This window comes from Herpailurus yagouaroundi, unplaced genomic scaffold (genome assembly GCF_014898765.1).
Source record: "Herpailurus yagouaroundi ecotype Mexico unplaced genomic scaffold, PumYag 189, whole genome shotgun sequence".
Lineage (NCBI taxonomy): Eukaryota > Metazoa > Chordata > Mammalia > Carnivora > Felidae > Herpailurus > Herpailurus yagouaroundi.
In genome coordinates this window covers 14887353-14901060 of record NW_024412420.1, presented here as the reverse complement: position 1 = coordinate 14901060, position 13708 = coordinate 14887353, and positions in this window count along the sequence as shown.

The window sequence follows — 13708 nt, the reverse complement described above, 5'->3', positions numbered from 1 at the left end:
ACAAGATAATAATAGAATGATAAATTAGAGGATGATAAATTATAGAATGATAAAAACAGAAAATATTAGAATAAATAGAATAATTGATAAATGAATATAGTAATAGATTGAATAATAAACAACAGAATCAAGAGTGAATACAAATATCCCCCACTTTTTGAAAATTCATTGTTATACCACTTCGCTTTTATGAAAGACGCATGTTTGTACCTGACTTTGCTAACTGAAAGAATTCCAAAGAGGATTCCGCTTTCACAAAAGCATGAAAGGAAAGACAAGTCTGTATCAAGAAAATAATATACAGTGAGAAGCAAAACAAAATTGAAAGAAAACATTTTAAACCTTAATAACGCATGGTCAAAATCCATTCCAACACCAAGGGGAATCTGTGCAGCTCGCCAGCCCAAAGGACTCCAGATTTGGGCTACCCAATTTCTATCTCGTCTTACCTACAGTTTGGCGCCACCCACTGGCAGCTGTCTACTTGTCCAAAATCAAGAGAAGATTCTGGAACCAGCCAGCTTCCAAGAAAGCAATAATTCCAGGAATCCACAGCCCGTTTTGCTTGCCTGACTGATCCTCAGCCTTCTATTCCCCAAACACCCCTTCCCTAACCACAGCCCCTCAACCGTGCCTGTCTACCTGCCACACCTCCCCATCTCAGCCCAGAAGATATGAACTTAACCCACCTTCTTGGAGGCTGGATGCAGCAGGGGAGTCAACAGCCAATCACTTTGCGTCTAAATTTTCAGCAATACCACATGGTACCAGGAATTTTCACTGTCCTTGTCACATATGACTGTCCAAGGGCTGATGTCCCCAGTACATTAAATTCATGAACAGATCCATAAGTAAAAGATAACCATCATGATAAGAAATGGATACATGATACACATAAGCAATTCATACAATATGAATGGCCAAACAAGCATTAAAAAGTGCCCCATGCCCAACATCTCTAGTATTCAGAGAAAGACATCAAAACAGGACCATTTTTGTTTCATGATCATACCCATTTCAGCAAGGATGTAGGGAAAAGGCACTAACAGATTGCTGGATAGAGTGTAAATTGGCAAAACCATCAAGAGAACAATTCAGCAACAGGAATCAAAGACCTTTAAGAAAAGAGTAAATGTTCTTAGAACCTGCAGTTTCATTCCTGGAAATTTATCCTTAAATACTCATATTGTATGCCCATTCCTCCCAGCAGTGTCTAATCATAGTAAAAAAATCAGACATAATAAAATATCCCACAACAAAACATCAACAGACTGTCACAAAACACCCATCAAGGTCCACTGAAGGAAAGTTGTGCAGCCAATAAGAATGTTCGAGTTGGTGTATTGGCCTGAAAAGGTGTCAGTCATTTTTTGAGAAATGAAAAGTAGAGTTTCAATTTTTTTTGTAAGAAAACAATCATTCATGAATTACATACATGCTTATTAAAAATCTGAAAGAATGTACATCAAAATGTTAAAAGTGGCTACTTGTGGGTAGTGAGAATATGAGTGATTTTTATTTTCTGCTCTGTGTTTATATGCACTTTCCGATTTTTATGAAATAAACATGTATCACTTGTACAATTTTAAAATCTTAAATGCAAAGAAAAACCATCTGTATATTTGAGTGTTTTTGCAATGAATAGGCTCCTTTTTTTAATTTTTAAGGAAAAATAAAAAAATAGCTAAGTGGTGTAAATGTGGTAGAAACTGTAAGAACAAAAGAAAGAAGCAGCATGGGGGGAGGTGGGGAAGCTGGTAAATTAGAAGGTGGTAGGTGGAGCCAGAAAAGCATTCTAGAAGAGGCAGGTCTTGAAAGGTAATAAAATTTGAATACATGGAGAGAAGAAAATAGGGCATAGTTTGGGTCCTTGGCTCCAGGACTAATCATGTCAATGTGCTTCTAGAAACATTTAGTCACTCACAATGAATAGGTCACTGGCTAGTACATAAACGTCACCCTGCAGCCCTTCTCAGAAATATTTATGTCTGCTCTGTACCCTGGACTCACTGCCGAACACCACTGTGGGAAAGACACGGGGTTACTCAGTACCCTTCAACCACAGTTCTATGGACGCCCAGTTCCTCTGTCTTCTTCCAGGGCACAGACACCAGAGAAGAAAGAGAATTGCTTTCTAGGGCTTTCTCCTCACTCAATATGGCTCCCACATCAGAGCTAAATAAATCCCATCCCTTCCTTCCCTCCCTGGAAAGATCTTTTGTCATAGCCTATGCTCCCATGAACCCATTGTGTGGATTCCCTCCACACTCTGGTAACCCTACTGGGTGTCCCCCTAGGTCCTAACCCCACAACCAACCCTACCAAACCTGGCTCAGAGTTGTGAGCTCTCTACTCAGACTTGCCTTGTTCCATGAGCCATTCTCATTCCAGGCCACAGCTCTGCCATGGTTTCTAGACAGCCTGCCTTCCTGGGGTGAATCCTGTGCCCTTTCTCCCCCAGCATGCCTTGGGGCCAATGCAGGTAGCCTGTCAGCCTGAGCCTGCCACAGTCCCTGCCCCTGGAATGAGCCTTGACTGAACTGGTCTGATGGGCACTGATATCACTCACAGGATAGTATAATTTGTCTAAATACTAGAAAGATCTCCAAGTGTGTTGCCATTGACTAGTATATGGTATTCTCTTATAATTATTTTAATATTTTCTGTACCACCATTGTGTCTCCTATCTCATTTCTAATCTTGTAGATTTCGATTCCTTCTCTCTTTGCTTTAATCAGGCTCGCAAAGAGGTTGTCTATTTTTTTCAATTTTTTTTTAACGTTTATTCATTTTTGAGAGACAGAGAGAGACGGAGCATGAGCGGGGAAGGGGCAGAGGGAGGGAGACACAGAATCCCAAGCTGGCTCCAGGCTCTGAGCTGTCAGCACAGAGCCCGAAGCAGGGCTTGAACTCACGAACTGCGAGATCAGGATGTGAGCCAAAGTTGGACACTTAACCACTGAGCCACCCAGGAGGCCCAAGAGGTTGTCTATTTTGACCAAGGGCTCCCAGTAGCCCATTTCTATCCTTTGCTTTGTCTTGACCAAACTCTACTTAGGCTTCTCTCTTTCCTAGTTACATGTAGGAAAGAGAGAAGCCAACTAGAACTGATCAGTTGTAACTCAGATCAGAAAACGTTGCCTTGGAAGAATTCCTGTGCAAACAAGCATCCTCTTCCTCCATCAGCTGCCCTGAACAAGTCTTCCCTTAGGGCCCAGTTAAGGAGGACCTCTAACTCAGATTAATTGTGTCTATTCTGATCTCCCATTTGCCACAATCTCTATCCAATAAGCAGTACTCTCTACCCAGTTCTTAAGTGCAAACACTGAACTTTTGCAGCCTATGCTTTAGTAACAAAAATCCCTCCTCATTTGTAATATAAAACATTTCCTAAATCTGACCGTGAGGTAATTCACCAAACCCAATTGCTAAATATTAGAGCTTGAAGGGAACTTGGAAATTATATAGCCCAATAGAATAGTTTTACCGATGGAGATACTGTGGCCTCATCTAGAGACATCCAAAGAACTGAAATTTGAGGACTGTTTTTATAAAATTTTGCTACAGTCCTGGGTGGGAAGAGATCAGAGGACGTGGACAGGTAAAGATTTCCCCTGAACCCACGGGATCAAATATCACCCATTCCTTTGCTATGAAACAATGACTTTACTACTGGGATTCCTTGACTGAAGGTCTGCAGCTTTTCTGAGATCAGAAGGCCAAGAAGATTGAGGGGTCGGGTTCAGAGAGACAGAGGGGAGAACACCCAGCAGATTGACTTCACAATGGAAAGAGACACAGAAGGCTGGGCCTTGCTGCCTGTATTACAGTCTGGGTTATACATGTCTGTGGGTTCTCTGAATAGAAGGCTATTGTCTCTCTGGCATGAAGAAAAGTCCAAAGGCCCTTTCAAGCAAAAATAATCAATAAACTCTGCCTTCCAGTGTACTGAAGATGGCGGAACAGCATGGAAGTTTTTTGTGTGTCTCACGTCCATGAAATACAGCCAGACCAACACTAAACCATCCTACACACCTAGGAAACTGATTGGAGGATTAACACAACAATCTGCACAACCTGAACCACAGAATTCAGTAGGTACGTGGTACAGAGAGGTGAACTTGGGGAGCGAGAAGGCGCAGGAAGGGAGGTGCTTTTGAAAGCGGGGAGAGAATGGAGGCTGGAGGCAGGGGGGGTAGGATATGGGAAAAGCACCCCTCCCCAAAAGCAGCTGGAGAGAAAGTGGAAAATTGGAAACAGCCGCAGGGACTAAACTAAAAAGGGAGAAAAGAGAAAGGAGAGGGTTTAAATTCCATTAAGACTGTAAACAAGGGGAGCACAAAGTCTGCAACTCCGCAGCTCCATACCTGGCGGTGCCTGGTGGGAACGGCGAATCCCCAGGAACAGAGTGGGGTCTGGGAGGTTCTCTGGCCACATGGGAAAAAGTGGTTCCACTGCTGGAAGGACATTTGGCAGAGACTATTGAAGCCACCTGGTCCCAACAGACCCCAGAAAACGGCCACATTCGCTGGTGCTGGAACAAGGTCGTTAAGTGTGAAGCCTGGTGCCAGATGTGTGTTGTGATTTTCCATAATCCCTGAGAAGCTGCTGCCACACTATCTCGCGAACTTTTTCTGGGGCGGGCTGGCACCTGGCCGCAGTCTTGGGGCACCAGAGGCAGCAGGGTCCAGCAAGCATTCCTGGGTGCAGCCGGCATTCAGCCATTGATCATTTGGCCATTGCTCGGTGAGACCCTCCTGCAGAGGGGCGGAACGGGTCAAAGCTGCGGTCCTTCAGAAGTAAGGGGCTGGGGAAAACAGCCGCATCTGAGACAAAATTCAGGAGAGAGGTACTGCTTGGGGCCTGGTCACGGACAGTGAAAAAGTGGGGAGTGGACAAAAGCTGAAGACAGAGGACGGGTGCGCGATTGCTGATCCGGGAGAACAGACTGGGTGGCTGGGTGGTGCCATTTTCACCACTGCTGTGCATGCGCATACGCACCTCCGAGCGCTACAACACTGCACCCCAGTAGGCTAGCAGCGCCATCTAGTGGAGAGCGGAGCCATTACACTGAGCCCCACCCAACTGGGCCAACTTCGCTCTTCAAGAACACAAGTCTCATCGCGTCTTAGTTTATGAACTATAAAGCTCCACATAGACTGACTTCTAGGGGAAAACGAAGTAACTTCAGTCCATCTATTCAATTTTCTTTCCTTTTTTTCTCTCTCTTCTACATTTCTTTTTCTTGAATACAGAAAGAGAAAATATTCATTTTTATTTTCAATTTTTATTGAAATATTTTTAATCTTTATTACTATATTTTTTGCTTCTATGTAAATTTTTTCAAATTCTATTTTACTTCCATCATTTTATTTTAGTCCACTACAGTGTATTCACTTTTTCAAATTTTCAAACGACTTCCTTTTTTTTCATTTTTAATCTTTTTTCTTTTTTGTTTCTTTTCTTTTTCTTGAACACAGAAAAAGAAGAAATTCATATTTATTTTTAATTTTTATTAAAAATATTTTTCTTTAATTTTTTCTACTATATTCTTTACTTTTATGCATATTTTTTCAAATTCTATTTTACTCCCATCATCTCATTTTAGTCTACCTCAGTGTATTCACTTTTTCAGATTCTCAAACTATATCCTTTTTTTTCTACCCTCCCTTTTTTTCCTCTAATCTGTCAAATCATTTTCAACACCCAGACCAAAGCACACCTAGGATCTAGCATCATTTATTCGATTTGTGTGTGTGTGTGTGTGTGCTTTTAATTTTTTAATTTTAATATTTTAAAATTTTTTTAAATTTTAATTTGTCTACCTCATTAATTCCCTTTCTCCCTTCAAAATGACAAAACGAAGGAATTCACCCCAAAAGAAAGAGCACAAAGAAACAACAGCCGGGGATTTAACCAACACAGATACAAGCAAGATGTCTGAACCAGAATTTAGACTCCCAATAATAAGAATACTAGCTGGAGTCGAAAATAGATTAGAATCCCTTTCTGCAGAGATAAAAGAAGTAAAAAATCGCCAGAATGAAATTAAATATGCTATAACTGAGCTGCAATCATGGATGGATGCAGCGGCAGCAAGGATGGACGAGGCAGAACAGAGAATCAACGATATAGAGGACAAACTTATAGAGGATAACAAAGCAGAAAAAAAGAGAGAGATTAAGGCAAAAGAGCATGATTTAAGAATTAGAGAAATCAGTGACTCATTAAAATGAACAACATCAGAATCATAGAGGCCCCAGAAGAGGAAGAGAGAGAAATAGGGGTAGAGGGTTATGTGAGCAAATCAGAGCGGAAAACTTTCCTAACTTGGGGAAAGACACAGACATCAAAATCCAGGAAGCACAGAGGACCCCCATTAGATTCAACAAAAGCCGACCATCAACAAGGCATATCATAGTCAAATTCACAAAATACTCCGGCAAGGAGAGAATCATGAAAGGAGCAAGGGAAAAAAAGTCCCTAACCTACAAGGGAAGACAGATCAGGTTTGCAGCAGACCTATCCACAGAAACTTGGCAGGCCAGAAAAGAGTGGCAGGATATATTCAATATGCTGAATCAGAAAAATATGCCGCCAAGAAATCTTTATCCAGCAAGGCTATCATTCAAAATAGAAGGAGAGATAAAAAGTTTCCCAGACAAACAAAAATTAAAGGAGTTTGTGACCACTAAACCAGCCCTGCAAGAAATTTTAAGGGGGACTCTCTGAGGAGAGAAAAGATGAAAATATATATATATAAACAAATAAATAAATAAATACCAAAAGCAACAAAGATTAGAAAGGACCAGAAAACACCACCAGAAACTCCAACTCTACAAGCATCATAATGGCAATAAATTCATACCTTTCAGTACTCACTCTAAACATCAATGGACTCAATGCTCCAATCAAAAGACATAGGGTAACAGAATGGATAAGAAAACAAGATCCATCTATATGCTGTTCACAAGAGACCCACTTTAGACCTAAAGACAACTTCAGATTGAAAATAAGGGGATGGAGAACCATCTATCATGATATTGGTCAACAAAACAAAGCTGGAGTAGTCATACTTATATCAGACAATCTAGACTTTTTTTTTTTTTAATTTTTTTTTCAACGTTTATTTATTTTTTTGGGACAGAGAGAGACAGAGCATGAAAGGGGGAGGGTCAGAGAGAGAGGGAGACACAGAACCGGAAACAGGCTCCAGGCTCTGAGCCATCAGCCCAGAGCCTGACGCGGGGCTCGAACTCACGGACCGCGAGATCGTGACCTGGCTGAAGTCGGACGCTTAACCGACTGCGCCACCCAGGCGCCCCCAGACAATCTAGACTTTAAAATAAAGACTCTATCAAGAGATGCAGAAGGGCATTATATGATAATCAAGGGGTCTATCCACCAAGAAGACCTAACAATTGTAAACATTTATGCTCCAAATGTGAGAGCACCCAAATATATAAATCAATTAATCACAAATATAAAGAAACTCATCGATAGTAATGCCATAATAGTAACAGACTTCAACACCCCACTCACAGCAATGGACAGATCATCTAATCAAAAAATCAACAAGGAAACAATGGCTTTGAATGATACACTGGACCAGATGGACTTAACAGATATATTCAGAACATTTCATCCTAAAGCAGCAGAATATACATTCTTCTCCAGTGCACATGGAACGTTTTCCAGAATAGACCATATACTGGGACACAAATCAGCCCTCAACAAGTACAAAAAGATCGAGATCATACCGTGCATATTTTCAGACCACAACACTATGAAACTTGAAATCAACCACAAGAAAAGATTTGGAAAGGTAACAAATACTTGGAGACTAAAGAACATCCTACTAAAGAATGAATGGGCTAACCAAGAAGTTAAAGAAGAAATTAAAAAGTACATGGAAGCCAGTGAAAATAGCACCACAACCCAAAACCTCTGGACGCAGCAAAGGTGGTCATAAGAGGAAAGTATATAGCAATCCAGGACTTCCTAAAGAAGGAAGAAAGGTCTCAGATATACAACCTAACCTTACGCCTTAAGGAGCTGGAAAGAGAACAGCAAATAAAACCCCAAACCAGCAGAAGACAGGAAATAATAAAGATTAGAGCAGAAATTAATGCTATCGAAACAAAAAACAAAAAACAAAACAGTAGAACAGATCAATGAAACCAGAAGGTGGTTCTTTGAAAGAATTAACAAAATTGATAAACCACTAGCCAGTTTGATCAAAAAGAAAAAGGAAAGGACCCAAATAAATAAAATCAAGAATGAAAGAGGAGAGATCACAACCAACACAGCAGAAATAAAAACAATAATTAGAGAATACTATGAGCACTTATATGCCAATAAAATGGGCAATCTGGAAGAAGTGGACAAATTACCAGAAACATATACACTACCAAAACTGAAACAGGAAGAAATAAACTCTGCCTTCCTTCAGTCTGTATTGGCTCTGGACTCCGGAGGACAGAAGTCCCTCAACCCCTACAAAGTCACTTGCCCATTCTTTTAACTCTTGGTAAACCGACTAAATGATCTTCAGGAAAATTAGAAAATCAAGCTGTTTGAAGAGATTGTAGGTCATTCAATCTCAACAAGGACGAAGCTGAGTCATTTTCTCCCGGAACAAAATTTGGCAAAGTGGCGTGACCAAACAGATGCTGGTAAAGAAGAGGAAGCCTAACTGAAACTATAAAGAGAAAAGAATGCAAAAGGACGACGGGGAAAGAAAGTGAGAAAGGAGAAGGTGTGAAGGAAGAGAAGCAGGCACAGAAGGGGTGGCGCTCTCCCCAATCACCAATGGGTGATTTGGTGTCTGACCATAGCACAGGGCTGAAATCCATTTGTGGATGGCACTACCTCATCTGTAAGTGGCTTCTCAGGACACGTACTACTGCAAAAAAATTTTTTTCTTTTTCTTTCTTCTAAGTAGTTGAGCCTGGTGGGGCTCACGGTGGCCACCATCTGGACACTGGCCTAAACAGTGATTATCTCCAGGGGCCGCCCCCAGGGGATGCTGACATGTCCTCCTCTGCCCACTCCCCAAACAATACTTCCTCTCACTGACAACACCCCCAACACACACAGGATCACAAACCCAGATGGTAGAAAACAGGGGTTTGGAAGACAGAACACAAAGTAAAGGACAAAAGTGATCAGCTCCCGAGTTGTTCATGAAGAAGGCGAGCCGTGCTGTTTTTTATTCATTCAAGGAATATTTATGGTTTATCTACAATACGTAAGTTTCACAAAGTGCCTGTGCACACAACAAAATGGAGCTTTTCCCTTTTCCCTACTGTCTGTCACGACAATCTCTGCCAACACCCAGAGAATACTCCATGGCTAGTTACTTCCCTTCGCTATTCTGATCTTATGCTTCCATTTGAAAACCATGTAACAGGGGCGCCTGGGTGGCTGCGTCGAGTAAGCGTCTGACTGTAGATTTCAGCTCAGGTCATGATCAGAGTTCGTGCCACCGAGCCATGTGTTGGGCTCTGTCGGCATGGACCCTGCTTGGAATTCTCTTTCCCTCTCTCTGCCTCTCTATCTCTCAAAATAAATAAATAAACATTAAAAAAGAAAAGAAAACCATGCAACAGATTCTCTAGAACAAGCAGAAAATAGGAGCCCCCAGTTTATTCTAGCCCCTCAACTCAAGATTCAGCAGGGGTAGAGGTGCCTGGCTGGCTCAGTCAGTGGAGCGTGTTAACTCTTGATTCCAGGGTTGGGGTTTGAGCCCCACACTGGGTGTAGAGATTTCCTTAAAAATATAAAATCTTTCTTTCTTTCTTTTTTAAATTTTTTGAGTTTATTTATTTACTTTGAGAGAAACAGAGACAGTGCAAGTTGGGGAGGGGCAGAGAGAGAGAGAGAAAGAATCCCAAGCAGGCTCCGTGCTGCCAGCACAGAGCCCAGTCCACGGCTGGAATCCACGAAGCTATAAGATCATGACCTGAGCCCAAACCAGGAGACACTTAACCAACTGGGCCACACATTGCCCTCCTCCTCCACCAAAAAATCTTAAAAAAAAAAAAAAAAAAAAGATTTATCAGGGGCAGTATCCCACACCTTTCAGTACTTGGTTTTCCTACCAGTCTAAAAACACAGACTATATTAATCTGGATATTTAAAAAATGCTAGTAATCTATCTGATAAAAATTTTGTCAGCGGTCACTATTGGCAAATCATTCTGCACCCATTGCAAAAGTTTGATTGTATAATGAACCCTAGTTTATATGATTCTTTGCAAGGAGAAGAAACTGTTAACAAGAAACTGTTCAAAACAATGTATAACTGAGGGCAGCATTGAACTGGGAGCCTGGATATCGAGGATTCACTCCATTTCTTTTAAACCACCTTATACTGAGCAACTTTTGATGCCAGGCACTGAAGCTGGCATTTCTGAACATTATGTTTCACTGGAACCTTACCAGATTCTTGATTCATTTCAGTTTACAAATGAAAGAAATGGCAAGAACTAATTTGTGAGCTTTGCGCGTCATTATTTCAAATAAAGAGAGTGAGTATCAAATTTGGAGGATGTCATAAAACGGGGACCAATGTTTACTAAAGAATTCTAACACTTCAGGCAAGAACAGAATTGTATTTACATATGTGATTAAACCCCTTTCATCCACTGAACACCAATGGTCTAGAGTTTGCAAATCACAGAATTAGGATTAGTCTGATAGTTTTATCATTTAAAAGTAAAGGAACATGGGGCGCCTGGGTGGCTCAGTCCATTAAGTGTCCAACTTCGGCTCAGGTCATGATCTCACGGTTTGTGGGTTCCAGCGCCATGTGAGCCTCTGTGCTGACAGCTCGGAGTCTGGAGCCTGCTTCCAATTCTGTGTCTCCCTCTCTCTTCCTGCCCCCCACCACTAGCACTCTGTCTCTCTCTCAAAGAAAATAAACATTAAAAAAAAAAGTTTAAAAGTAAAGGAACATAGATACATACAAAGAAAGCATTAAAAATGCATTTCAGGGAATACTAATGAACAGAAGAAAATCTATGGGTCTACATCTACATTTATTTATACATTAGTTCATTAGGCAAAGAATTTGAGGTAGTAATAGTCATTTTATTTATTAAATGCGCTTCCCAGCCATCCTCTCTGAATACAGAGTATCAGAGAAGCATCTTAGAACTTAATCTTGAATCTGAATTTTAAAAAACAAAGAAGAAATAGATGTTAGCATTAAAAATTATACCAAGAAGAAAGCTAAAAAAAAAAAAAAAAAAAAAAAAAGACACAAGAGGAATACCTCAGTCATCACAAGCTTCTTCAGTGGAGACCCAAACTTCCAGATATCCCAAAACAGAAGGTAAGTAAAGCTGCCAACGTGAAAAAGGCACAACTCACAGGACAACTAAAAACACAAACCCCAAGCAAAATTCAGAGGCCAAAGATCCTGCTGAATGTTGTCTTTTAGAGCTCTTTGCACAGAAAGCTCTTTCTACTTAGGCTCTGAAATTTCTCAGTTTTATGAGATTTCTTTCACTTAGCTCTTGTTCCTTTCTTTAAACCTTCTTTTAGCCAAATGCCAGCCTTTCTGAATGTGGAAAGATTACATTTTATAAATTTAAAAGGGAAAAAAAAAGCCCAGTGATTGTTTCTCCTCTCCAGTATTTACATATCATTTAATCCTTCGTGCTCCAGCTTCCTGGGTTTCCTAGCTCTGGGGAGGGGTGAGGCAAGATGACCAACTTAAGGTAATGGTTGGTGCGTTTGTTTGTTACGGGTGTGATGGGTGTGATGAGGATTGCTCCCAGCTTAACAATTTAAAATTTATAAAGCACCTTGGACGCCTTGGAGAGATAGCACCCTACATATAAGAATGTCAACACATCACTCCTGTGAAAGCAGAGCAGGTAAATATAAAAGCTAATTCCTGAAGAGCCACCCAGCAAAGGAAACTATCACCTACTTGATAGTGTGCCCCAATCAAAGGCAGTCCAAGAAGAAATTAACAGAAGGCAGAACGCTGGAAAATAAATGATCGATTATAAAGGTTAAAGCACACACATAGTTTAACATGGACTGCCAAGATAAAACCAGTTTTAAATAAGCAAAAGTCAGCTACTTGAGCATACAGCTAAGGAGGCCAAGAAATATTTTAGAAGCATCTATACTTTTCTTAAAGACACTTTTTAAAAATTGTGGTAAAATGGGCATAACATAAAATTTACCATCTTCGCGTTTGTTAAGTGTGTGTTCAGTAGCGTTAAGTACATTCACACTGCTGTGCAACCGACCTCCAGAACTCTTCATCTTGCAAAACTAAAACTATATCCATTAAAGAACTTGTCATTTCCCCCACGCCCAGCCACTGACAACTACCATTCTATTTTCTGTCTCTGAATTTGGTTACACCAGGCACCTCATATAAATGGAATCAGACAGGAATTGTCTCAAGAAAAAAATAACACTTTTAAACATTGTTTTTTAAGGTTTACTTATTTACTTTGAGAGAGAACAAGAGAGCAGGGGAGGGGCAGAAAGAGAGAGAAAGGAAGAGAGAGATAATCTCAAGCAGGCTCTGCACCAGCAGCTCAAAACCCGACTCGGGGCTTGAACCTATGAACCGTGAGATCATGACCTGAGCCGAAACCAAGAGCCGGATATTTAACTGACTGAGACACCCAGGCACCCCCCCCCCTCCAAAAAAAACTTTTAAACCACAGAAACTACGAGCAGAGGCAAATGGAAATAATCTAAAGTACAAAGGGACAGAAAAACAGGAAGCAGAAAGTGAACTGGGGAGGATTCTAGACTTTGGTATTTATAAAATGATCCCAATCATAACATTAGTTATCAGAAAAGGATACAGATCTTTTCTAAATGTCTTTTCAACAAAAATTGAAAAAACATGAGCAGAAAGTAGACTGGGGGAACTCCACACTTTGGTATCTGCAAAATGACTCCAGGCATAATATTGGTCAGCAGAAGTGGATTCAGGACCCTTCTGTAGGTATCTTTAAAACAAAGATGAAATCAGCATCATCCCTCAGTTTCTTAATATTTTACTCCAAAGAAGGAAAGTTGGTATCACCATCTCAGACTTCAATTCAATCAGAAAGAAAAGCATCTTCGTACCCATTACATCAGTGACAATCAACTCCCATCGGATGCTGAAGCAATCCACCTAAAGACGTTGCCAATCTCTCTGAGACATTCTCTGCTCAGATAAACGTGTTGCTGAGATCTACTAATACATGCAGGGAAGACTATTATATTTAATGTTTTCTTATTAACAGCAAAAATATCTAGCCTGATCTCAGAATCCAGAGAAAACTTCAACACAAACGTAACCTTAGAAATATGCTGATTGAAATAATCATAGAGAAAGACAATTAAGTCTAAAACTAATGCTGACGTGAAAGCTAATTCCAACTTGAAGACAATAATATGAACAAAAGTTATGAGTTTGATGGGAAATTTCCATCCTCATTGCATTAAGTATTTTCATTACATTTGCTAATCTGGGGATGTGTCCTTCAATTGGGAAATCATGAAGCAAAATGAATAGAACTCATTCAGAAAAGCATGATCAGTCATCTAAACCTCTGAAAGATTAAAACTGTAATTCTGGGGGGAAAAGGTTTTTGCTTTGCTCCACCTTATTTTTTTTTTCTTGATATAGTAAATGCCCTGAGGCTCTGACCTAGCTTCAGAAGAAGAGCCAGGAGAGTGTG